Source organism: Phoca vitulina, unplaced genomic scaffold (genome assembly GCF_004348235.1).
Source record: "Phoca vitulina isolate PV1807 unplaced genomic scaffold, GSC_HSeal_1.0 scaffold4, whole genome shotgun sequence".
Classification (NCBI taxonomy): Eukaryota; Metazoa; Chordata; class Mammalia; order Carnivora; family Phocidae; genus Phoca; species Phoca vitulina.
The window spans coordinates 40,704,097-40,731,379 of record NW_022589707.1 but is presented as its reverse complement, the minus strand read 5'-3'; the positions used below and the strand labels follow the sequence as shown (position 1 = coordinate 40,731,379).

Sequence of the window (27,283 nt, the reverse complement as noted above, 5' to 3'; positions counted from 1 at the left end):
ATGAAGAGCATAGGACTATCACATTAGGAGAATAAACTTTGCTGTGGGGCGAGAGAGATTTGACGTAGCCTTGGGCAGTAGATGTATGGTTTGGACATGATGATGAAACTCGGGAAGAATTCTCCCTGAGTCATCACGGGCTGAGTCCTGAGCAGAAACTCATTTGAGGGGCGCCTGGGTGGCTCAGTCGTTAAGCGTCTGCCTTCGGCTCAGGTCACGATCCCAGGTCTGGGATGGAGTCCTGCATCGGGCTCGCTGCTCAGCGGGAGGCCTGCTTCTTCCTCTCCCACTCCCTCTGCTAGTGTTCCCTCTCTTGCTCTGTCAAATAATCTTTAAAAAAAAAAACAACAAAAAACAAAACTCATTTGATGCACTAAAAGAATGGGCTATTGTAATGTTTTAAAAAGGGGCCAAGGGAGTGACAAGCCTAGGGAAAAGGGGCAAGGACAGAGAAGAGTTACATGGGTATGGAGAATAAGAAAGGAAAAGGGAAACCCAAGGTTTGGAAGGCCATTTGGGGTCGGAGGGGACAAGGCAATTTGTTAACTAAGGAATTTTCCCTAATTGTTCTAAAATTCTACCCTGGATCAATGATGCATGGGTTGTGTCAGCCCGTGGGTAGCTGGAATGCAGTTTGAAGTCGGCTCCATGGGCAGTCACAGTTGAGAAGCACGCTGGTATTGGACAAGCCACATCATAACGTAGTACTTGACGATGACTACCGCTATGTAAATTGTACCTCATCATCCATGATGCAGGTGCAGATGGGAGGGCAAGTGTGCTCTTATTCATCTCTGAAATCAGCCTGAAACACTAAAGGAAACTTGATTCCCAGCATAAAATATAGACTTTCTTTAAAAAAGAGACTTTAAAAATGAAAGTTTTGGTCACACATGGTTTATCCCAAACCATTTTAATGTGCATCCATCTACAGCACCCTCATCTTTTCTTTAAATAGCTACAGCTAGAACTAAATCAAGACCAAAGATGAAAAACGAAGTCTTTCAAGATGTGAAAATGAACTCAGTGAGGATATATTTAATAAGACTCCTCACTTGCCCTCCTGCAAGCCTGTAAGCTGTATGACTTTAGAACCATTTAAGTGTGTCGTGAGCTGGTAGACTCTTGAGAAATAAGATTCTTCTCTTCTAGCTTTGAAGTTTACATACTAACCTAAATTAAACATTTTTTACTCTTCTTTATGCTGCTGATGTTTTTTGTTTTTCCAGTAGGCTCCATGCCCAGTGTAGGGCTTGAACTCACAACCCTGAGAGATCAAGAGTCGCATGCTCCACCAACTGAGCCAGCCAGGCGCCTCTATGCTGCTGATGTTTTTGATATTCTGTATAAACATGAACGGGCTAAGCCAGAGATCTATAAGAAATCAGATCTATAAGATCTGGTAATGATGGCTGTCATTCACAGAGCATTTTACCAGGCAGGCCAGGAAGCACTTTATAAATGTTAACAGGGCGGACATGCTCACAACCTTGTGATGTGGGTATTATTTCTATTTTTTTTAAAATATTTTATTTATTTGAGAGAGACAGATATAGTGAGACAGAGCATGAGCAGGGAGGAGAGGGAGAAGCAGGCTCCCCACTGAGCAGGGAGCTGGGTGTGGGGTTCGATCCCAGGACCCTGGGATCACGACCTGAGCCAAAGGCAGATGCTAAACCAACTGAGCCACCCAGGCATCCCTTATTTCTATTTTCTAATAAAGGAAGGTGGGTTCAGGGATGTCAAGATGTCCATGGTGACCCAGGTCCTATATGTAGTGATCTGGGGCTCAGACCGGGGCCTGACTACAAAATCCATTAAGCCATACTTCCGCCTACAATAAATGTGAAAAATTCTTGAGTGAATACCAACCAAAGAAAGGGACAGGCCATAAACATCCAATCTTTCGGTAGAATTTTTTTTAAAGCTCATGTGTGCCCTTCACACACAGAAACCTTCAAAAGCTCCCACACCTATTCTGGTGTAAGAATAAATGAACACCATGGAGGCCTCTGAAATCTTAGGAAGAAATGCCTTCATTCAGTTAAAGTCAGGGGAGGATTCAAAAAACTTCCCTGTATGGTCTCTTGTTCTTTACAGGTCAGATAACTTCTCTGGGGAGAGACTTTTTTTTTTTTTTTAAACGTTTAGATTTATATCTTTGTTCACTCCTTTCCTCTTTTCCCCTCCTGATTCCTAGGTTGGACTATTCAGAATCACTCTCCCTTTTCCTTTCCTTAATACTCCTGGAGTACAAGGAGTATTTCCACTTACTTCCCTCTCTTCTCTAATTAAAATGTTCTTAGACTATAATACTCAACAAAAACAATCACCTCCTTCTATTCAATTAATTGGCTTTTTTTTTTCATTTATCACGCATGTACAAAATTCCAGCTACACTATGGCTGGATGAGCTTTTGTGGGCTAACACATGCCCCTGGCCACTGTGTAGAGCACTGTTTCTGTGGAAAGGGTCTTTTTATTTTTTGTGGTTGATTTATCAATGGACATTTGCAATCCAACCCATCGGGAAGTTCGGGGCTGCCTATAAACCAGACGTGAAGTAGAAGGCGGCATTTTTGACTGGTTCAGCGTTCTGAGGTTATGCTACCCAACGCTGCCCATAGTCACTCAAAGGTCAGTCCTGGTATTGTTCCCATGTGCTCATGAAGAGCTCCTCCCAGTCCCGTGGGTGACAGTGCCAGTAAGTGGATTCCCAGGCACAGAAACAAGGCCAGGGCACGGTATGGGCCAAGAGCAACCCACACCTCCCTTTTAACTTGGTAAAAAGCAGGAATACAGAAGCAGAACAGAGACCAAATCATCACCTTTAATAAAATACCATCTCCATCCATCGAAACTCCACCTTCTTTCTTTCATATCACACCTTAATTTTGACTGGGTGGCGGCAGCTGTCTAAAAGAGCTTCTGCTAAAATCCAAAGACGACCCTTTGTTTGAAGAAGAAATACAGTGGAAAACTTCATCAATAAACTCCTAAGTAATATGCCCAAAGAAAAGTCATCACTATCTTTTCTTGTCTGTTCTTGGCTAGAGCTTCTGCTCCAGGAGCTATGAGTACTATGCCATGCCACAAACCCTGATGGATACCTACTTGGGGCCGGCGCTGGGGTAATCACAGGTTAGATATTAAAACAAATTGGAGTCTGTCACCTCAAGGAGTCGACAGTGCAACCGGGGCAATACATACAAAACTCAGGATAACTCAAGGCGTAGATAAACATAGCAGGGCTGTTCAATGCTCCCTTCAAACACTTCCACTTTTGAAATTTCACTGTTTGTTTTTAGTAAACATATTCAAATTCTCACTCTTACAATTTGTCTTTACATGTGGCCCAAAACGTTCCTGGTAAAAGTAGGCCAAAGAGGATCAATTACCTTTTATAATGCACTAAAATCAGTGGTTGAGGGTTTCATAAAGATTGCATTTACTCCACAGTCAAATAGACATGCAATTGGTTTCAGACAGAGAAGGCACCAATAACAATCATTTAGCTGACCGATAACTACTAAGCAGATATTTTTCCAAAATAATACTTCAAGCCCTGGAAGGTAAGAAGCAACGGAAATGTACGCTCCCGAAAACCAGCAGAGCAGCTCTACAGTAGCAAAGAGCCGACAGGAAAATCTCTTCCGGACCCTCCTTGGGGACTCTCCGATTTATAAAACAACACACGAGTATTAGGATATTTTGTGTTAGGAAAATGTCCGAAGAAAAACAGGTAGTCTGGCCATCGAGGTCTCTTCCCTAGATTTAGAAGTTCTGATCTCTGAATCACATTTACAACAACAGAGTCACTCTAGCGAGCCATATTTGACTAAACATTCTTAATGGTTTGCGGATATACTGTATTTTTGCACACTTGTGGACAAGATGTTGGCTTCATTTTACAACCAACATCTTGTCCACATCAGGGGAGCTTTCTCACACAGACACGCATACCATGTGGGCTACCTGCTGAGTTCTGGCAAGCTTGGCAGACGGCAGAACATAATGGGAAGGCAGTTGGAGTGGAAAAAAACCTTCCTGGGAATTTTTTAAGTGGTTAAAAAAAAAAAAAAAGGCATACCGTGTCCTAATGTCCCACACTGTGAGTTGGCACAGGGAAGATAATCCAGGAAATGAGATGTAAAAACTGTACACAGGTTCCCTAACAGAAGAGGCATTTTGCAAACCTCTTTAGGAAGTCAACCACTTGAAAGTTACTTTTTAATTAGCCACATGGAAGTTAAAAGAGCTGGAAATCATCATTAATGCCACATGGAGATCTTAACTAGTTGCACCGGCACTTCTCAGAAGCCGCCAGGCTCACTTGATGGTTAAGGCACACATTCAAAGTCACCGAGGTGGAGAAGTGTCTCGGGGAACGTCGACTATCAGGTAAATGTCATCTAAATGCAGTATTTCAGATTTCTACTTTGGTGTAATGTTTTCCTTCAGTAAATTATGTGGCACACCAAAGCAGAACACACACCCTTTCCTTTTCAAAGCCAAAAAGAAAGAAAAATGAGGAAATGCAATAGCACCACCTAAAGGGCATTTAAAGGCAATAAAAACAAAACAAAGGTTAAAAAGCGGTAAGGACTTTTCATGTTGCCCCGAGGAACAGTGTGCAAGATTGCTATGATAAATGTAGTTTGACAGATGGTACATTGTGGGATAATCTCTGGAGCGGTTATATTCTGGCCCTACATCCGGTCTGAAAAATTGGACAAAACCAATCCACAGAACAGATCATTTTGTAAAGTTCAAACTCAGCTGAATGAACTCAAATGGTTCACAGACCTAAATGTGGGAGTTAAAACTATAAAACCCCTAGAAGAAAACACAGGAGTAAATCCTCCTAACCTTGGGTTAGGCATGGTTCCTAAGATAGGATGCCAAAAGCACAAGCAATAAAAGGGAAAAACAGATCATCGGACTTGAATAAAACTAAAAACTTTGGGTTGCAAACAATGCCATCAAGAAAGTAAAAAGACTACCCACAGAATGGGGGAAATACTTGCAAATCCTGTATCTGATAAGGCACTTGTATCCAAAATATATAAAGAACTCATAGCTCGATAAGAAGATAAATAACCCAATTTTTAAAATGAGCAAGGATATGAAGACATTTCTCCAAAGATGATATACAAATAGCCAAAAAGCCTATGAAAAAAAATGTTCATCATCAGTCATTAGGGAAATGAACACCTAAACCACAATGAGATTCCATTTCACATCCACAAAGATGGTTATAATCAGACAGACAGACAATATTTAGTGTTGGTGAAGATGTAGAGAAATTGGAATCCTCATACATGGCTGGGAGGGGAATGCAAAAACGGTGGAGCTGCTTTGGAAATTAGTTTGGGAGATCCTCAAAATGGAACTGCACCTCAACTGATTAACAGATAAAGTAGGGTATATCCATATGCTGGAGCATTATTTGGCAAAAGAAAGAAAGTACTGATACGTGCTGTAACATGAGTAAATCCTGAAAATATTGTGCTAAGTGAAAGCAGCTGAGACACTGAAGGTCGCATATTGTATTACTCCATTTATATATAATACCCAGAATAGGCACATCTAGAAGTAGATTAGCAGTAGCCTTGGGCTGGGAAAACCGGGGGGGCGGGGGGGTACGCGGTGCGCAGGGAGGGGAATGAAGCAAAACTAATTGCATGTGATTCCTTTTAAGGGTGATGAAAATATCATACAATTAGGTTGTGGCAATGATCACATAACTCTGAATACACTAAAACCATGTAAGTGTACTCTTTAGGTGAAATATACGGCATGTGAGTTATATCTCAATAAAGCTGTTAAAAAGATTCAGTTGAAGGGTTTTCAACTGCTACTCAACAGCAAAATGGAAGGTATTATACAAAAGAAAAAATAAAAAAATCTTCATAACCTTTGTGAAGCTGCCCCTTCCAAGTCCCTACCACTATGTTTCAGAGGAGGAAGAAGTTACGACTCGGTGAGGTCCCATAGCTCTTTGCAGCAGAAATGGGACCAGAACCTGGGCTGCCCAAGTTCCATGCGGGTTGGGGGACCAGGCTGAGGCCAGAGCATCTGCAGCATAGCACTGAAGGAGGTGCCACTCTCGGTCCCTGCTTGCCTGGCCTGGCCTTGGTTCGTGCACCCTCTTTCTACATGGCCTCCCTGCGAAGCTCAGAATGAGCCCAGCTGTAAATAGGAACACTATTGTCAAAGCTTCCACCGTCATTCCTCATTTGTTTTTCCTGCAAATATCCGTAAAGAAAAATAAGAGCTTTTTCTTCCCTTTTACTTGAGGGAAAACAGAGATGACCCCAAGAATGAGAGGTTAGGCAGAGTTTGGAAGGAAAACCAAGTGAGAAAAAGTACATGCTTGCCAAGAGGACATGTTTTCTCTGGTGACCAGAAGGGACAACATTGCTTATTTTAACTATTTCGTTTAGCACGGTCTTCCTTTGTAACGTGTCTACTACAGCTGCCAGCTCAACCAGTAATTGGAAAACCCTCTCATTCGTCTGTGTCTATACCAACATGCTTCTTGTCATTGGTCGAGCGTCTTCGTGAGTGCAATGAGTAAAGATTTCCATCATGGAAAATACAGCTTATCAGTGGCCATGGTCTGTTACAGTAAAAATGTTGAATTATTGCTGCTCGACAATCCTTCCTTTTTTATTTGCACATTTACGCATTCTCTCTAAAGCGAGCTCAGCCCACACCCTTTGCCGGTTGCTTGGTTTATATCTCCAGTGCACAAAGTCAGGTACAAAGTATTCCTGAAAGAGTCGGTAGGCTTTCAGCTTTATTTTGTCCACTTGTTTACTTCCACCAAGACTGATAACAGATGATAGTAGTAAAGATTAAAACGCTCTCCCACGTCTGCCTTGATTACCTATCTTGCCTGTTGATGGCATAAAATGGCTCATAAGGCCAGCCTTTCTATTTACATGTTCTGATTTATTTGCTGTTGTCCAAGATTCCCTATTATCCCCTCCAGAATGAACTCCATGCTTTAAACATTTTCATACCATTTCCTGCTTTAATTACAGCCAAATATTTGACATCACGGACATGCTTGGTGACTCCAAGTTTTAGGATCCCATTACACAGCAAGTTAAATAAGTGCCTGGGCTTTAACGTTCTAACGTTTAGTTTTACTCTATTTGTTTCCCCAGACAAGCGGTTTACTCATTCCTAAATCCTCATGTGAGGCTTTGCCGACCATGTTCGGTTGTCTTCATGTACTTATAGTACCTGGTGTCAACTAGAGTTGTTGAAGTCTTGCCAACAACTTTCTGGGCATAGCTCTTAGAGACCGAGGAGATACGGCCGTTACAAAGAAAGCTTTGGTTCTCAAGCCATTTACTCCATGGGGAAGCACTTAAGCTTAATGGTTAACAAGGACTCCGGAAGAGTAACTCAGAGAAGGTCTGAAGCCCCAGACTACCGCTTACCCTAGCTTTGCCTTGCCTTGCCTTTCCAGAGAAACAGGGACCAATATAATACTCCAGGGGGCCTAGTGAGGAGCAAATGAGGTGCCTAGCAGTTACTCAATAAATGAAGTGGCTATTTTTGTTGTTGTTGAACTCGGCCTTTTGAATGCTTCTATGATGTACTCTTACTCTGATTTGCTCCCAGGTAACCAAAATATGATCTCTCTCTTCCCAGAGCTCATCTACTGAGTGGAAAATAAATTGTTGACTCGAAAACACTCAAAATTATCAGAATGGGGGCGCCTGGGTGGCTCAGTCGTTAAGGGTCTGCCTTCGGCTCAGGTCATGATCCCAGGGTCCTGGGATCGAGCCCCGCATCGGGCTCCCTGCTCAGAGGAGAGCCTGCTTCTCCCTCTCCCACTCCCCCTGCTTGTGTTCCCTCTCTTGCTGTCTGTCAAATAAATGAAAAAATCTTAAAAAAAGAAAAAATTATCAGAATGGATTTATTGCTTACAAATAAGAAAAAAAATTAAGCAATCTGTGTTCTCTCTTGTTTTTATCGATATATAACAATAGAATCAATATGCTATGAAAAAGCTTTATATCCCATTAGGAAATCTCATTTACCTGACTGCATAGGACTGTACATTAAAACTTGGTTTTTATCTGTTTCTTTGGAATTCAAAAGCAACATATCTTACCATAAACATCAAAGTGTTACAGAATTATTTACAATGTAAAAAGGGAAGTTTGTACAGCCTATCCCAACCACTGTCAGTTGCTGGGGCTGACTCCAAATTGTATTTTTTAGGGTTTTTTTTTTAAGATTTTATTTATTTATTTGAGAGAGAGAGACACAGGGAGAGAGAGAACACATGCAGGGGAGTGGGAGAGGGAGAAGCAGGCTCCCCACTGAGCGGGGAGCCCGATGTGGGGCTTGATCCCAGAATCCCAGGATTATGACCTGAGCCGAAGGCAGACGCTTAACGACTGAGCCACCCAGGCGCCCCTTCAGTGTATTCTCTTTACCAACTTTTAATATATACATATATGAAAGACTGTAGCACTTCGCAGAATTTTTTTTTTTTCTTTTAAGCTTAGCAATATATTTTGGACATATTTTTAGGTCACTACCTCATGGTTTTAAACAGGATGAATACACTCAATTTACTGAATCAATCTCCAACTGAAGAGCATTTTGGTTATTCAGTTTTTTTTTTTTCTATCACAAACACTTTCACAGCCAAATTCTTAACAGATTCATGGCTTGACCCAGTCTCTAGCAATTTAACAAAGGTTCTTCCAAGTTTCATTATCATCTGTTGGAATGAATGGCCAGATGCAATCCTCAAGTGAACCCTGCTCTTTTAGGTCTTTTTCGCTTGAGGGAACTTAGGTTCTATTGTACGTAGGCACATGGCTTCTTTGTTTTTAACATTAACTTTTCCCTGAAATACAAACAACCTCCCCGCCGCCCCCAAGCATCTGTGTTTGCGCTCAGATCCTCTGGAAACCTGTTTCTCTGTCCTGGCCCTGGCATCTTGCTGCAGCCCCACGGCTTTCCAGAGCATATTAATCTCAGCTTCCCACCTCACAGGTGCTACAGCCTTGGATGAGTTACTTACTATCTCTGTGCCTCAAGTACCTCATCTGTGAAATGGGGATCATTCAGCTATGAGGCCTGCACGACTTAACGCAATGCAAAATGCTCTCGTGTGGCAAGAAGTGGTCAGTAAATGGTAGCCATTACTGTTAACAGTTACGTGCTTGCTTTTAAGGATTCTTTTTTAAAGACCTGAAAATTGTGAGTTCTGACCCCCCCCCCCCATGGGGAGTGCTTCTCACCCTTGTTTCCCTAAGGGCTTTCTGCCTCTTTTACCTTCATTGCTGTTTAGCTAGAAACCAGACACTTGGGCCATGTCTCTAAAATACCCCTGGTGTTGCAGAGCCAAATAGTGGCTGGCTAAGCAATGTGGTTTGAGGAGCACAGAGCAGACCTTTCCACTCCAAAATACACTAACAAAATGCTACAGTTAGAGATTCATTACTCAGGACCTTGGGAGCGATTTGGTTATTAGGAATTCACTGCTTAAAATATCAAGATTCCAGGAAGAAAACTCTTTAGTTATCAGCTCTCTGCTTAGCAAAGATGAACTGACAGGGAGCTAAGCCAAGATAGGTAGAAACAACGGCTCGGGGTGGGGAAGGACGGAGAACCAGGATGAGGAGTAGCCTAGAAGGGGAAGTGGGATGGGAAGGAAAGCCTCACTGTCCGTGGTGCAGGTCACAGACCTGCCTCCGCCCCCAGCACTCGGAGAGCAGCGAGCCCGGCTTGCGGGACTCCGGATCTGCAGAGAAGGGGATGAGCTACGCAACCCTGGCGTAGGCAGCCCTATTACTTCTGCAAAAAGTAACAGCGGCCTTTTAGAAGTGGGATGATCCCGCGTGTAAGACCACAGGCTAAATGTCACCTTGCCATCAGTGACCCTAACATGCTGTTTTTCTTACATGTTGGCACTCACCATAGGAGCCTGGTTTTATGGTTACTTACCGGTGTGTCTCCCAACTTCATGAGAAGCTCTGAGGATTCAGATCTGCTTTCGTCCCTGGCTTCCCATCACAAGATCAACACACCGTTAACTGAGATGAATAAACTGGAATCGGGGCCTCTGCTTTCCTATTTGTCTGTAATTAACCCTGTCTCTTTCCAGCTAAGGTTGAAAGCCTATTCTGTGGCTGCCATGGCCAATGAGGAGGGCGTGGAGGGCTTCTCACAGGCAGGGGGTCAGACTTCGGGTGTGGATCGGGACCCCCAGGATGACGGCAGTGAGCAGTCTCCTGGGAAGAAAGCCAATTCCTGCCACCTGTCCTCTGTCCCCCTCTTACCTGCTTGCCACCCAACACTCTGCCAGTCCTGAGCACCCACCATTGGAAATGAACTCCGGAACACAAAGACCTCTTCAGTTTATTTCTGGTAAGTTCCCTGGAAGGGCTGGTGAAAAAGGCAACACCTTTCTGCGCTGGCCACCAAACCCTCCCATCTCTCATGTGCTCTCTCCTTTTTCTCCCCCCTGGAATCAGTCTCCCCCTGGCAGCTCCTGACCTCAGGACATCAAAAACCCCCTCAGCCTGGTCCCCTCAGGCCCTCAAGTGCCCTGTGTCCTAAACCCACCTCAGAGTCCCTGCCTCAGTCTAATCCACTTTCTAGAGCTTGCATTTCCAGTACACAGAAGCCCTGTCTCAGGAGTTCACCTATCATCTTTCTACGGAGAAAAGACTGCAAGCGGAACTAGGCTTTTAACAAAAGCTCTCTGATGATGACAGCGATCTGGCTGAAATCCCCCAAGTCTGATAACAGCACCAAGATGCCAACGATGGTCCATGCCAGCCAATGACCGTTGGTCCCTGAGTGGGGGTAGGCTCCGGTAGGGGCTACATGGGTCTTGGGTCTGCAGTGGGGGTTTTACACCCATGATGCAGCCCTTGAAATTAATTTTCTATTAAAATCTAAGCCTCTCGGTCTGATAAACAAACTGCACATTTGCTGGGGATTCTGTATCTGACCTTTTACACAGGTTTTGTCAACAAAATTTACTGTATTCATAAATACTAATGTTCTCATTTGGTTCCCTATCTTTAATATACTGTAAATTATCAGCAAGTACATAAATGTCCTGGCCTGGTAATATAGTGGCCTGAAATGACTTCCTTTTTCCTTTAAAGATGTTGCATGTTTTAATGGTAGGTGTTTCTAATTAACTTGAAGTGCCATAAACTGCCCATGTATGAACCATAGACAAGCGAGTTGCATTAAATTAAAAGTGCAGGATCTGACTAATGTTAACAAATTGGGCATGCCTTCAAGATGCACAATTTCTCTGTTTGGAATTGTCATCTTATTAATGCAGAGATATCAAGGCTCCCAGTACAGCCGTGCCAAATGAGCCTTTCAAAATTAATACTTTTGGCAATCAGTTAGGAATAAGATTTCAAGCTTTAAAAAGATTCCCACTCAGGCATCTCAACATCTCTTCTTCCTTCATAAATGAGCTCGATTTGGGGATCTGATCTTTTTGCCAATACCAGTCTAAGTTAGCACTGTAAATATTGAAATCAAATGTTACTACTTGGCCTAATTCTCTTTCAGCCTGTAGTTAATCTTTATTCAGCCTTAATGAGTATTTATCGTGTGACCCTGACAGCTTGCTACTGCTGTGATAAATTATCTGACTCAAGTCCGATTAAAAATGCAACCCTGAGTGCTAATTATCTCAACAGACCTGCTTAATAATAGCATTTCTTGTCAATTATGGAATCTCAGCATGGGTGTCAATAGCAACAAATGCACAGGCCTACCTTAGATGCTGACTTCCCATAATGCCCTTTTACTTGCCATATGTAAATCAGAGCACTTCTGTACCTGTGGTGACCTTTTATTAGCAAACTGTCAAAATGATAAAACTAGCCATAGCAAAACCCCCACCACCAGACAATTAGGGGCTACAGCTTAGGACAACAGGAGGTCAATCAGACATAGCTAATTATGATGCATCTTACTTATGGCCTGTCCAGCAGGAAGAATTAGCTGTTTTTGAAATTTATGCCAGCTTAAGCATGGCCCACAGGAGGGAAGTTACTGGAAAGTGGAGGCTAGGGAGGCGGAGGTGTAAAATGGCACAATTCTAGGACTTTTCAGGGCATCCGGAATCAGGATCTGAGTTCAATTTCAGCTCCGTCCCTGAAGTGCTGTGACTTGGAATAAATCGCTTCAACTGAAGAATGGAACTGACACCATCCCCTTGCTGACTAGGGTCTGGGTGAGGATTAAGAGGTAACAAGTGTAGAAACACTTAGCACGGTGCCATCACATAGTGGGGGATGAATACCCATTTACTTTCTCCCCATTTCCTTTCCCATGATCAAGATAGGATCAACCACAAGTGACATTTATGAACCGCTCACTCTGTGCCCTGCACAATGTCCTACCTGGGTCCTGTCACTCAATCTCCCTCTCTTACCCTAGTCAGAATTTAAGAGGATAGCTGAGCTGAAAGTTACTCCCACAGATCATTCACTACAGCCTCCTACCGATAGGTACAAATGCCCTCAACTATTCAAAACCAAAGCTGAGACTCTTCTGAACGATCATCGGAGGCAAACACGGCAACCTGCCCTGGCCTGAGGGAACAGAGCAGCATTTAGTGAAATGAGCATTTATTCCAGGCCAGTCCCTGGTGGGGAGTGCTTTCCTTTGTTGAATCCACACGATATCCCTCTTATCATCTTCCCTTCAGAGACCACGAAATAGGTTAAGAGAGATGAAAGGACTTGCCCAACATCCCATGACTGGTATGGTTCAGAGCCCAGGGCGGAGTGAGCCAAAGCCAAAGCTCCCACTTCCCTAAATAGGCAGGGCCCCTTGGTGGATTTTATTTACTTCGACAAATGCTTTTAGTGGAAAGGATGGGAGAGATTGACACTGGCCTGAGAATATTACCCTACGCTGTTATGTGGCACTTCAATTACGAGGCACAATAAATAATACATCCCTTTCTGGCTCTCAGCTGTGAAAAAGCACAAAGCATCAGGGTAGGACCAAGCCTGAAACATAAGCCTCTATCTTTTCATGGGCACAGGGGGTTCTGGGGAGTGAGGCAAGAGGGGGGACGATTTCACCACATGACTTCACGCATGTTCAGCCATAGGTGGTAATTTTGGGGCACAGACCTCCTCTCCCCTGGCTTTTGTGATTCCTGGGAAGCTTGCTTTTTTGAGTGGAAATACCACCACTGTTCAATTCTGCCACAGGGCCCCTTTCTTGCCTCACCTGCCTGCCTTTCCCAAGCCAGGCTGCTAAAGACCCAGAGCAGCGCAGAGGTTCTGAGCCTAACTTGAAGCAAACCTCCTCAAAGATGGTTCTGAATTTTCCCAGATTAGATGGGCCCCCTCTCAAGTGGACCCCTATGGAAATACAGCTGTTCACATGCCCTCCTCCTGGGCCATGTGGTCGACGCAGAAAGGACAGAGAACTCACCCTGTCCGGTGAGGGGCCACATCCAAGATGGCTTGCTCTGAGAAGGATTCAAGGCTGTGGGAAACGCAGGGAAGGGGAAGGCAGGGTAGACGCCTCCATGCCAGCAGGAGGCTGCGAGGCTGGATGGCTAATGAGACCCAGATGAGGGTCTCCTGAGACAGATCCGGGGAGATGCAAGAAAGGAATGCGGTCATTTCCTTCTGAAATAATGTGTTCCCTCTTCCCCGATACCTCGGGCCTACTCCATTACTTCCTTCACGTACAATCTCAAATGAGGGAGCCAATCTTTCCCCTCCATACGATGCCAAGTTAGTGCCATGAGGGTGTAAATCAAGTGTTTCATAAACACCGTGTGGGCTAGTTTTCTTTCCAGTGGTGCTTCGGTCATCCCCCAGTGTGAGCATTCATTGCTGCCCCATCAAGTAAGTGCTCCTGCATTTGTTCTGATGAGCGCTGCTGTCATTTTGGGGCAAGATACACAGCTCCTTCTCCAGGGAGTTAGTGGAGACTCAATGTGTGCCACAGAGAGACCTGGCGGTCCAGTTTTCCATATCCTGAAGCTTCTCCTTACCTTGCTCTGTTCAAGGTAAACTCAGATTTTGGCTGGGAATGAAACCTCACGGGCTTAAGTCTGTCTCCTGATTTTCACATTTCCTTGGATTCCTAGGACACGACGCAATGTTGATGTGGAAATTGCTTTGTACCACATCCCTCCCTCGCATGTTCTTAAACATACATTCAAATTCCACATAAGGTTTTGCAAAAACTATGGAAACACATCCTCTACAGACAAGTTTTGCATGCAAGTTATTGCCCCACTGGGCAGAGCTCAACGGCCTGATACCATTTAACTCTCTCAGAACACTACAAAGGCAACTAAATCTTTCCAAACACTTTAGTAATAAGGAATGTGATATGTGTGCCCGCTGTGCTATTAGTCATATTTGTATCCTCCGTATTCCCAGTTGTTCTCCGCGTGAATCCAGTTCAACGCAACGTGTGGCTCAAAGGCAGAGTCAACAGTGCATTAGGTTTTAACAGGCCTTTGCTTGCCTGCAGACCTATCCCTTAATTTTCCAAGTATCCTACCATTTGCCATTTGGCCTCCTATTTTGAAAAATAGGCCTGTCGACACATTTCTACCAAAAAAAATCAAGTAATCTGAAATATAAACTGTGACTTAAGTGGTAGACTATAATTTGTTTTGTATGTGGATGCCAGATTTAAGCAGCTATTATCAGATTTTTCATTTTATAATGTTGACCACATCTTAAAAATTAATTATGCCTGCTATTTATTTCACAGTCCTGGTCTCAGGCCAACAAAATAGTTTCTTGAACTTGCTTGAAACATATGGGCGCGGGATTTCATTTATTGTTTCTGGTAAAGTCACGTTTTTCCAAAAATCATGCAGGGGTCACATGAGAATCTTGGGTGCTGTCATTTGCCTGAAGCTGTTTCCATTAGCAACAATATTCATAAAAACACATGTCAGCAGTTAGCACTCCAGCAGTCTGAGTAAAGCCAGCCCCAGGGAGCTTCATTTCTATTTTGGGGCCTCACTGTCCTTCCAAGGGGCAGAAAAAGATTTTGGATCATTTGGCTCTGCAGGAAACCCCTTGCCTAGCTTCTAGTTCTCGAAACCGCACCCTTTTTGGAATCCTATCATAGCTATGATGGGACTATTCATACATTTTGGAATTCAAGAAATAATCTTTGATACCTCCCCGCTATGCATTATCATCTTAAAACCCATCACAAGACTTACAAGAAAACAGTCCTTCCATCTCGGATCTTTGGGGAAGTGTCTGAGAATCCACTTTGGTACTTCTGGGGTACTGAACTGGGTGGGGAGGGAGCCTTTAAAAAAACCTTTCAAGGCCAGAGCTTAACCACACAGCTACTGGGCACACTTTTAAACAAAGTAAAACAAGAAGGCATTATTTCCCACAGAATTAAGTGTGTAGGTATTGGCTTTATACAAAATTATGACAGAGCTGGTGTATAAAATATTCAATGAAGCCCAGTGCTAACCCAACACTAACTTTCTAGACTGTAAAAAGCAATCCTCGGGGTGCCTGGGTGGCTCAGTCGTTAAGTGTCTGCCTTCGGCTCAGGTCATGATCCCAGGGTCCTGGGATCGAGCCCCGCATCGGGCTCCTGCTTGGCGGGAAGCCTGCTTCTCCCTCTCCCACTCCCCCTGCTTATGTTCCCTCTCTCACTGTGTCTCTCTCTCTGTCAAATAAATAAATAAATAAAATCTTTAAAAAAAGAAAAGAAAAGAAAAGCAATCCTGATTATCCGCACTGAGCTTCTTGTGGCATCTTCAAATCTCTGACCTTGAGGTCGACCAGCAGAGCCCTCTATACCTCCTCTCAGTCCCAGGGCCCGTGGGTCCCTGCAAGACAGATCTTCCCAGCAAGCAATTCCTACTCCCCGCCAACAACACACCCCCACCCGACTCACCACCACTTCCCCCACCAGGTTTGATTACACCAGTCAGATTTTTATGGTTATCTGATTCCCTCCATACCAGTAACCAACACATATCAGGGGTCTGGTTCATCACGGTACCTTTGCCAGGGGTTCTTAGGATCGGCAGCATCAGCATGGCCCGTGTGCCTGTCAGAAATGGACTCTACCCCAGAGTTATGTAATTTGTTTGTAGCACTGGTCTGGAACTGACAGACCTTTCTTGAAAATAACTAATTTCTAGGGGCACCTGGATGGCTCAGTCATTAAGAGTCTGCCTTCGGTTCAGGTCGTAATCCCAGGGTCCTGGGATCAGCCCCACATTGGGCTCCCTGCTCCGCGGGAAGCCTGCTTCTCCCTCTCCTGCTCTGCCTGCTGGTATTCCCTCTCTAGCTGTGTCTCTCTCTGTCCAATAAATAAATAAAACCTCAAGAGTTCACGAGTGATCTAACAATCTGGGATAGTCCTCAGAATATCGGCAACTGTAGTCACTTTCTAAAATCTCACCGGTGAAATGCTCACTCTACTCGGGGAACCAGGAGATGTGTCTAAATCTGCAATTTATTTAGTCTGGAAGGGAAATTAAATATTCTAGTTACAACACACACACCAAATAGGGATAAATATTATTGAAGAATTAACCTAAAGACTATCTAATATGCAATTCTGAAGGGCCTTCGGGATCTCGCAGGGCCTCACATTCAGCACCAGCAGACAGGGACTAGGGATGAAGCGACCTCTGTGTTACTTGAACTTCTACTGAAAAAAAGAGTCAAAGAGTCTCCATGATCCCCCTAACAACCAACTAAGTCTCCTTGAGAATGTGGAGCCCTCAATGCTCATAGGGTTGTGAGTGGCTTCCAAAAGACAACCGGGAACATTAGAATACAAATGCCTGGGCTGCACATCACTCCTTCTAGACCAGAATCTCCAGAGGCTGGAGCCCGGAGTTTGCGTCTTTCAGATCTCCTTAGGTGACTGGGGGGAAGGTCCATAAATAGGAGCCATTTGTTCTAGGCCACTGAGTGGCTCCAAAGGTGGCTTGAATGTTGCTACTATTTAACTTCCCTCAAGCAGATTTATAGGAAGATTTAGACTAAGTAGGCTTGTGAATCCAAAGGTGAAGAACGGTTTTGTAGACTATTTCAAGGTTGTGCCCACGTGCTTAATAGTGAACTATGTCGGTCTACTCCTTACCCCAATAACCAAGGACAGACTATCCTGACCAACAAGTGCCATGGTCCTAAGAAGGAACGTGCGTCCAACAGCTGTGTGTTTAAGCTCTGGTCTTGATTTTTCAAAGGCTCCCCCCCACCACCTCAGTTCAGTACCCCAGAAGTACCAATGTGGATTCTAAGGTCTTGTGATAGTTTTCAGATGATAATGCATAGTGGGAAGGGTCAAAGATTATTTCTGGAATTCCAAAATGTATTAATAGTCCCATCACAGCTGATGACAGGATTCCAAAAAGGGTGCGGTTTCGAGAAACAGAAGCTAGGCAAGGGGTTTCCTGCAAAGCCAAATGATCCAAAATCTTTTTCTGCCCCTTGGAAGGACAGTGAGGCCCCAAAATAGAAATGAAGCTACCAACAAGTGTCACTGTCCTAAGAGGGAAAAAAGAATTCAAAATGTTCTGGATAGCTATGTTATCTTGTGCCCACTTAATCAGAAATGGTTCTGTATTTTTTGCTTTCAGGAAAACCTGCCTAAGGTCCAGATCATTTTAGAGTAGGAGCACAGAACAATTTTTCCTCTCTGAGATGAAAATAAAAGCCTTATGTCTGTTCCGCGTGTCATGTTAGCTAATATAGCAAGTGATAATTATGCATTTTGATTATCTTCAGAGAGTCTACGTTTTTGTTGCTTTCTAGTAGGGTAGATTATTTAATCACCAAGCCCAAGGATGCTCATAATGTCATATTTGCAAAATAGTTTTAAATGCTTTCAAATACTTCCAAGATTAAAAAAAAAAGTCTTATTTTGCTCTCTGTTAACAGATCAATTTCATCATTGGCATACTTTTGCTAATGGATTTATAACCATTACATAATAGTAGCCATCTATAAACATAATAGGAACTAGTTTACTAAGAAATCTACCATTCAGTAATTCTGTTCTTTTTTGGCATTTGTGGCTCGTTAGAGCTTCTGCTTCTTTCGAATGAATCTTTTTTTTTTTTTTTTTTTAAAGATTTTGTTCATTTATTTGAGAGAGTGTGAGCATGCACGGGGGGAGAGGGACAAGCAGACTCTGCCTTGAGCTCAGAGCCCACCAGGGGACTCGATCCCATGATCTGGAGATCATGACCCGAGCCAAAACAGAGTTGGGCACTCAATCGACTGAGCCACCCAGGCACCCCCAAAATGAATCTGCTTTAATACAGCATTTATTTCTTGACATTTCACATAATTTAGTCAAGTCCACACTCCTTAGTATTTCCCCCTGGATCTGTGATACTCTGCAAACCAACCAAAAAACGTAAAATTCAAAACGTAGCAAGTTTACTACCCCCCCCTTCTCTTTGGTTATTTACGTCTATAGTGCCATACGGTAATAAACTGCCATCACCAGCCACTCCTCACTGTGGATCAAAGCCCAGGTATGCTTGCTGAGAAGTTGCTAGACCTCTGCCCTGTTGTTAGTGCCTGCTGCCAGTGCTGCCTGGACACCATACTGATGACCAACAGCCAACCCTGCCTCCCTCCTCCAGGCCTGGCCTCCACTGGCCTTCCTCTCTCTCTTTCCTCACCTTACTGAGGTCTTTGGTCAGCTTGTAGCAGAAGGTGCCAGAGAAGCCAAAAAGCCTGAGAGGATGCCGGGGACTAGGGGGTGGGTATGACGTACACAGGCCTTCGTGCTGATGACGGTGACCAGGGCTACTCAGCAGGTTGGTGGGTGACAGGTGACTTGCTGATTTGGGGGAACTGGGGACTCAAGGGACCCCGGGAGGCCGGGCAAAGAGAGAAACTGTCTGAGGTGCTCCAGCTTCTCACCACAAAGGTGGTCAAATAGACACTACATGCTGCTATTTGGTAAAAATTATATAGAAGGCAGCGTGTCTATTTTTTTCCCCTCACAGGAGTTTCATGGAATCAAACAAATTTGGTGATAAATATTACAGACTTTAAGGTCCAAATGAAGCATTATTTTTTTCTACATTAATTTTTCCCACTACACTACAATGCCTGTGGAAAAACAGCCCAAGAAGAAACCTCAGTAATAGTCTCTCATTACCGCTACAATGGATGACTTAGCGTTTGTGCATCCGTGTATTTTCAAGGCGCTGGAATAACCCCAACAGCCCCATATTCTGAAGATCACCTCCAGGCACGTAGGAGGATGTGTGGCCAGGGTGTAAGGAACAGGAGTAGAGCAATGGTCTGTAAAGACTGATAGTCTACAAGGGCTTGTGGATAGGTCTACAACTTTCAAGACTTGGAAAAATCTGGGTCAGTTTTATTCATCAGTTCTCATCACAGTAATGTTAACCGAGCTAGAGTCCTTCCTGTAAGCCATATCCCATCTTTTTGGTGGTTAAAAAAAATGGAGATTACAGGATTTAAACTATCATACTTGGGTAGTGGTTGAGTTCTGGAGCTCTATTTTGGAAACTGTCTCATCTAGACCCACACAATTGTGCCAATGTTCAACCCCACTCCAGTGATCAGAACACTTGGCAGCTAACATCACTAACTACCACCTGCTCTTAGAAGACACCCATTTTCTGGATGCCTGGAAGGCCTAGGACATATGCTAAAATGTGCACCCACAAATTCACAAGGCTAGATAAAAGGCTGCTACGTTCAATGGGCCCCATTATCAGCTGCGTACTTATACCATAAAAGCTGCTCCCTCCATCAGGTACATGCTTTGCATCACTACCCAGATTGCTACTCCTTGCCTCCCGCCTCCCCCCAACTCAAGAATCCTCCAATTCAACAGTCATTCTGATACATTCTGTAGAACAAGACTGCTCCGTATCAGGATTCTGGGAGGCCACGGAGGGGTGCGGAGAAAGGGAAGAGTTTGTGGTAAAAGACAACTCTCAACAGAAGTAGCCTGGTTGATTCTGCTGACCCTTGGGCACCACCTGACTCCCATGATCCTTTCTGTAGCTGTGCCCACCCAACACTGCAATATTTTCCTTTTCCTCTTTTGTAGCTGAGGTCCCCACACTGCCAGCTTTCAGACTGCATGTGTAGTCCCAGAATCCACTTCCCTGCCGCCACGCTCATGACAATGAAGACCACCTTTGCCACATGGCTCCTGACCCATACAGTGGGCTCTGTGGGCATTTAGAAGTTGATCTCCTAGCCAATGCCAGTCTTCAAGAAGCTCTATCTCACAGCTCCACCAGGTTCATTGGACGTATGTCAGGAGCCTCAAGTTTCCCCTTTAGATTCAGGCAAAACTACTTCCCCACCCCCAGCTCCTAACTCCAACTTAGAAACTTCCTGGGATTCCTGACTCTAAGTGTCCCTTCCATTTACTGGATACCCTGCATCAGACCCATTAGAGATTTCCCTGCTCTTCATGATACTCTTTTTTTTTTTTAAATTTTTTTATTGTTATGTTAATCCCCATACATTACATCAGTAGTTTTAGATATAGTGTTCCATGATTCATTGTCTGTGCATAACACCCAGTGCTCCATGCAGAACGTGCCCTCCTCAATACCCATCACCAGGCTAACCCATCCTCCCACCCCCCTCCCCTCTAGAACCCTCAGTTTGTTTTTCAGAGTCCATCGTCTCTCATGGTTCTTCTCCCCCTCCGATTTCCCCCCCTTCATTCTTCCCCTCCTGCTACATTCTTCTTCTTCTTTTTTTCTTTCTTAACATATATTGCATTATTTGTTTCAGAGGTACAGATCTGAGATTCAACAGTCTTGCACAATTCACAGCGCTTACCAGAACACATACCCTCCCCAGTGTCCATCACCCAGTCACCCCCTCCCCCCCCCCCCGCCCCCCACTCCAGCAACCCTCAGTTTGTTTCCTGAGATTAAGAATTCCTCATATCAGTCTTCATGATACTCTTGGTACCACCTCACCCCACAGCCCTCCACCCCTGTTAGACATGGGCATACATTTGAGTTTTCACAGACATCTGTTAACATCTTCGAGGTTCAAACTTTTGTAGTACCATCATGAACATAAAAAATGAGATTACACTTAGGGGTAATTATGTTAAACACCTAAATTACTTAGGGGTTAAAATGTTTTGTAATCTACAAAGTAATATAGAAGTGATTACTTGGGTCAGCCAGATCTCAGTGGAAGACTTCCCCTTTTCTTTGCAATGTTGTTGAGTCTATATAGTCTGAAGTTACAGTAGGACACCTGGGTGCCACCCTACATGGTTGACAGTAAATCATTTGAGGGCCTAAATAGGCAATGCTGCTGTATCTTCAAGATGGTTCAGTGTCCTTTGGCATGCTTAGAGCATCTGCTCAGAACTCTAGCCCTCCCAAGAGGGGCTGGGATTGTCCAGTGACCCTCATCTAAGTGTGATGAAAATGCATCTATGGAAGACAATCCATGAATGGCCAACTATCATGGGCATGGGACTTCTCTGAGTAATTCTAGAGAGGCACACATTGTACCAATAAAATGAGCTTATGATAATGGCTCCAATAATTGTCAACCCATAGTAATTAAAAACCACAGATCAAATACAGGGCTGGATATATGAAGTCATTTTAACTTTGAACCAAACTTAGTTAACAAAACTTGAACTCCGTATTGTCCTACTTAGTAGGACTATGTACTATGAGCTAGATATTTCATTTACTCCCATACTTAGTCTACAATGTGCTGTACAGAACTATACTAAGTAGTTGTCACAGTATCCACAAATTAATGGTTATTCCAAGGCCAAACACAGGACACAATATTATAAATTGGCACAAAAAGTTTCTATTAAAAATGCACTGATGGCTCAAACGATCTGAATTTCAATCATAAAAAAGACATTCCCCCTGCACGCAGGAGAACTTAACCTTTCTCTAGTTTTCTGCAAACACAAAACAAGGCTACTACATTTTCCTTTTAAAATGGTATTTAAATAAATGGTTGTATGTATTCCATTATCTTGCCCATTCTTTTATGAACGTAAACCACTTAAACTGGACTTATTACTTCTATTCACCCATCCTATTCAGGAAGCTTGGCTCAGTGCCTGTCATACAGTAAAGGCTCAAGACAGTTATTATTATTATGCCCATCTCCTCTACGTAAATATGTGCTTTCATTTAAATCTGGGTTTGATAACTTCCTTAGGAATAATATTGTAGTTTACCCTCTGATGGCTTATAACAGTCCTTACCCTACATTCTTGGATGCATTAGTTCTGCTAAGCTGAAAGACTACCACTACGAGCCTAATTAAACATGGAGGTCTCTGATATTTAATAAGGAAATTTTTACCAGGTTCTAAAGCACTTGCTACCACAGTATATGCAAAGAAAAAGTAAAAGCATGCATTTGAGATGTTAAAGCAGAAGCCATATGCTTATTTTTCTGATCTCGGTCATCTTTCCTAGGCAACCATACTCGCTGTGTAGCTACAGCAATCTAAATGTGTCTATTCCTACATGATGAATTAGTTCATTCAGCAAACATTCAAATTCTGGTATTCAGGATTCTCAGTAAATACTTGCAGAATGAAAAACTGGTTAATGATGAGGCTAGTGGGGTGGGTCAGGACAGCTGCATTAGCAGCAATTCAATTCAGTGTAACAAGGAGTTTGTGTTCAGTTCCTGGCATTAAAAAAAAAAAAAAAAAGTCCCTGCCTTCAAAGAGCCCATAGTCTATAGGGAAGACAGGCACACAGAGAACCATAACCACTTTTGCACAAGCTGAATGCAACACTCAGCACAGAGGAAGGAATGATTAACTGTAAGGGGCAGGAGGGGTCAGGGAAGCCCTTCTGGGGAAGCTGGCTTTTGAGGGATCACCTGGAGTTCATCAGAGAGAAAAGGGGATTAGGGCATCGATCCTGGCACACCGTGACATGGTTCCTAGGCTTCACCTGTGCCACCGATCCAAACAGGGGTCCCTTTGCCAATGCAGAACAGCCCACGAGTACAAAATTACAGCCTAATCCACTGATTCTCTGTTCACATTCTTTCATAGGTCTCGTAAGTAACGCCAACAGCTGAAATACAGATCTGGCTCAAAGAAATCAAATCCCTTTAGGCCTTCCCAAAGTGGCTGAGCTTTAGCTGGGAGTGGAGTTCTCTCTCTAGACAATGAATCACCAAGGAAAAGGGGCTGAAGAGAACCATAAGCAGCTACAGGGCTGGGAGAGCTAAACAAGCATGTTCCTCTTTCATTAAAATCAGATGTTACGGACTTTAGTCCATTTTCTTCCCTTTATAAGTACAGATGCAGAAGTGCATTTAAAACATGTTCAGGAAAAAACACATTTAGATATTTTTATTCTTATGAGAGTACAAACATGGTAGGGATTTGAAGGCACCTGCTATCAATACTCAATATAAAAAGTCTTACCTATTTGATCCCTTAAATGGTACCAAATGGAACCATATCCTGATCAACAAAGAGCTTCATATATTAAACAAAATCATCTTTAGCAGAGAAAAAAAGGGCATTTTTTTTTTCCCTACTCTAAAGGCAGTAGCATGGGATATTAGTTACAGTATTAGCACAATCCTGAGCTTACTTTACTTTAAAAGCATGGAACACATATTTGATGAGGCCTCAAGTTCTACCAAACTCAAGTTTCTCCAGCTGGCAAACATAATCTGAAAAGTTAAGTCATATAAGGCTATGTAGTCCTATGTACTAAAAATATTCTCTCCACTTTCTCAATTTTTCAAGCCCCTCTAGTCCAATGTGCAGGTGGATAAATTTTAAGCTTGAACAACGTTTTGAGGTGTGGGCTCTGTGTTAACTTCAGCCAGGAGGTAAAAACTGTCCAAACCCAATTCTGGCATTCATCTGGAAGGTAACATTTGAGATTAAAATTTATGTGTATAAAAAGGATTTACAAACTTAATGCTGAATCTGAAATGTGCTGTTTTAGTCACCAAGGCAAACGACAAATCCAGCCACTTGACTTCGTAGTTAGCAGAAGTGCCAGCAATGTAATTTCAAGCTCAGCTTCGAAAGGGTGAGCCCTGCATTTTGGCTGGGGTGTGCGACCTCAGAACTGACCTCATCAGAAGGGTCCAGATCCTCAGAATCTCTGTCTCTAAACAGGGCTCCAGGCCAGCAGCACATACACACCCACATTCTTTTGTTGGGGGAAGGCATAAAACAAGATCAATTTGCCTTGAACAACTGGAAAACAAGTACACTGAAAATGATGCTTGAACCCCTTTAAGATCAGACCAAAGATCTGGAAAAAACATACCTATTGTTAAGTCATGGGCTGAGTCTGAGAGACGGTAAGGAGCACCGTTGCTCCAACAACCCAGCAAACAGATGGACTGTTTATCCTGGACCATCAGAATGCAGCCGGCTCCTCCCTGGAGATTTCACCCGAGAAGCCACAGTGACAGTGTTCCCATCACCCTGGCATGGTGAAAGAGGTGCTGTGACGTCTGACCCCCCCCCCCCCCCCGCCCCGGATCCTGCCAGCCCCTTTCTGCAGTGCACCTGCTCATTCCTCCTCCCAGGCAGGCTGTCCAGGAACCAGGAAAAATGAGGCTTTAAACGTCTACCTGCAGGCATCCCAGAGGCTTCAGACAGACATCCTTCACCCCCAGGGTAGGAGCCCCCCTCCTCAAAGCTCCTAATGGTACACACATGGGTTCACAGGTGCCACAGTGTTTCTTTTACCTGATTCCCTTCATTGAATTTTCTCCAACCACCCTTCTCAGCCCGACTGAGGGCCCTCAGGAAGCTCAGGGTCTGCTGCTACCTGTAGAGGAAGGGCTAACCACGCAACGGGGCGGGGGGGGGGGGGCAGTGAGTGGGCTGTTCAGTCTGGGAACACTTAGCATGGTGGCTTTTATGGGACCTTCCTGTCCTCCACCCCCAAAAGAAGTCCAGCCTGTACTCTAGCAATTTTTCACTCTCATGACTGGTCAGACCATATATGAAGGCCAGATTCAGCAACTCAAAGAAAGGTGGCTCAGGGTGCCCACCTGTCATGTGTATATGTGATTACTGTGTGAAAAGTCAAAGGCACCACAGCAGAGGTCCATGTGGAAGACAAGGCAGGCCCGGCTCAATCTGCGCAAGATATCTAAGCACCACCCTTGACTTTTCAGGCTCAAGTGGGATGCTCTTAACTGACTTCTTCTAACTTCATGACAAATAAGGAGGCTGGCCAATGAATTCCTGTGGTTTGGCCTACCTCGACTTCTCAAGATATATATTAGTCTTTTACATATTTAACATTAGTTTCTGCCAGATTTGTGGAGTAATAGAAAAAAGCGGTAATAAGTGAAACATCCTTTGTAACTCCTATGAAAATCAAGCCAACACGCATTCCCTGAATTCAGTGTTTTTAGAAAAAGAGGTGTAATTTATATCGTTTCATTTATAACGGTGCTAAGTTAATGCTCTTGGCTGCTTTTGACAGAGACCTTTCCAATCGGACTGCAATGATTTGTTTCCGTGAAACACTTTCAGTACTCAAAGCCTTTTAATTAGCTTTCTAGAGTGTTTTCCTGATGGACATCACCTCCCCAAAGCCCTGTAAGTTTCCTGGCTTCTAAAAATGAACAAGAAGTTGACTCATATTCTTCGAATTTCAGGCTTTCTGTGGGTCAAGAACAAACTGTTTGGTGACTCTGAGTGCAATGGTGAGGGATTCTGGTGGACAGGCGTCCCTCTATCCTCTCACTCAATCCCCACACCTGCTCAGCAACCTGCCTACCTTCCATTTTACAACTGATTGTGACAGTGTCACTAAAAGGCATGTTTTTATACAAAAAAACAGCTCAGAGTGATAGTAAGATAGAAGGTCACCATTAGGCATGATCTTAACTTAATGTAGCACTTCCTAAAGGGTTCTACAGTCAAATACAGGTGGGAACCCCCAGGCTAAACAAGTTCATCAGAGATATTTGTGAAAATAAAAATTCTCAGAGGCTTTAATCTGCATTGTGAATCTTTCCAACTTGCACCACGAATAGGGATCTATGATGTATAGCATCTCCCAAACTTAAATTGACCATAGAATCCTTCTGAAGAGCATCTCATGGGATATAAATGTGAAGAATTCACTTTTGGACACGCAGACTTCATTTACCAGATTAACGGAGCACTGGAGGAACAAGGAGATGAACTTATGTTTAGATGGGGGTGGGGGACTGTAGCATGGATGTAGTAGAGGGCCAGCCAAGTCCCAGGGCATAGAGGATCTTAAAGATCAAAGAGAAGGACACTTTCTTCAGCTCTGAGAACTTCAATGAAAGAGCAGGGTAGAAAGTGATATATGGGCTAACACCTATCTAATTTGGATTTACCCTTTACCCTCCCCTTTCATGTTCCCATGAGAGCAGGTGACCAACTAGTCCTATAAAACAAGGGGTCTGCTGACTCAATTACTCTCTGATTCTGCCATGTGTCCAAAGACTCCTATTAACATCAAGCTCTTTGGGTTTATGGCTCAGGCATTCAAGAAATATTTTAACATGGGAATGCTATCAGGGAGGGTAATGTATTAGGCTGTGATTAGCCAATGCCCTTTGTATATGAACCTTATGAGCAGAGCTCATTATTATTCCCTAATGCCCCTCTACTTGGAATGGTCATTTATCGCACCCCATTCTCCAACCCCAACCAGGACTCTCAAAGCTTCTGAGAGGAAAGGTTTTTTTCCCCGTCATAACAATGCCAGGAACTGCTTTCTGGAGGAGGGCGCCTTATGGGGAAGGGCACACGTCCAGAGAACACCAGGAAAGTCATACGAAGGAGGACGGGTGAAAAATGCAGCCATGCCAAACTTCACCTACCTCACCATTTTGGTTAAGGCCAGGCCTGGCTGTCGCAGACACCTGCCTCCATGACACAGGGCCAGTGTGAGGAGAACAGAGGGGCAGTTACCTTTGTTGAAGTGCTATCTCTGAAGAGTCTATGTATTTGTGATCCCGGAATCAAGGCTGCACAGGAATAATGGCAAATCTTAATTTTTCTATTAAAACTCAAAACGAAGTTTGGTAACTCATAAAGCCATTTGTTGATGGAAAGTTTATGCTGCTGATTCATTTCTGTTCTGTCCTGAGTGTGCATTTGCCAACCCCCTTCCCCTCTAGGGACAAAGGCCTGTTTCGATCTGACATACACATCACCCTTGGTTCTCTCCTAGGTAAGTGAACTGTGTTTAAATCCTCAAAATACTCCTCCTGTGACCTTTGAGGACACCA

The 27,283-nt window shown here is 43.8% G+C and overlaps 1 protein-coding gene across 2 annotated transcripts in view; it reads right to left on the bottom strand.

The window, feature by feature from the left end:
* The window catches only part of JAZF1 (JAZF zinc finger 1), a 324,380-nt gene that overhangs the window by 85,208 nt on the left and 211,889 nt on the right, over window positions 1–27,283 (bottom strand). The window lies entirely within an intron of this gene.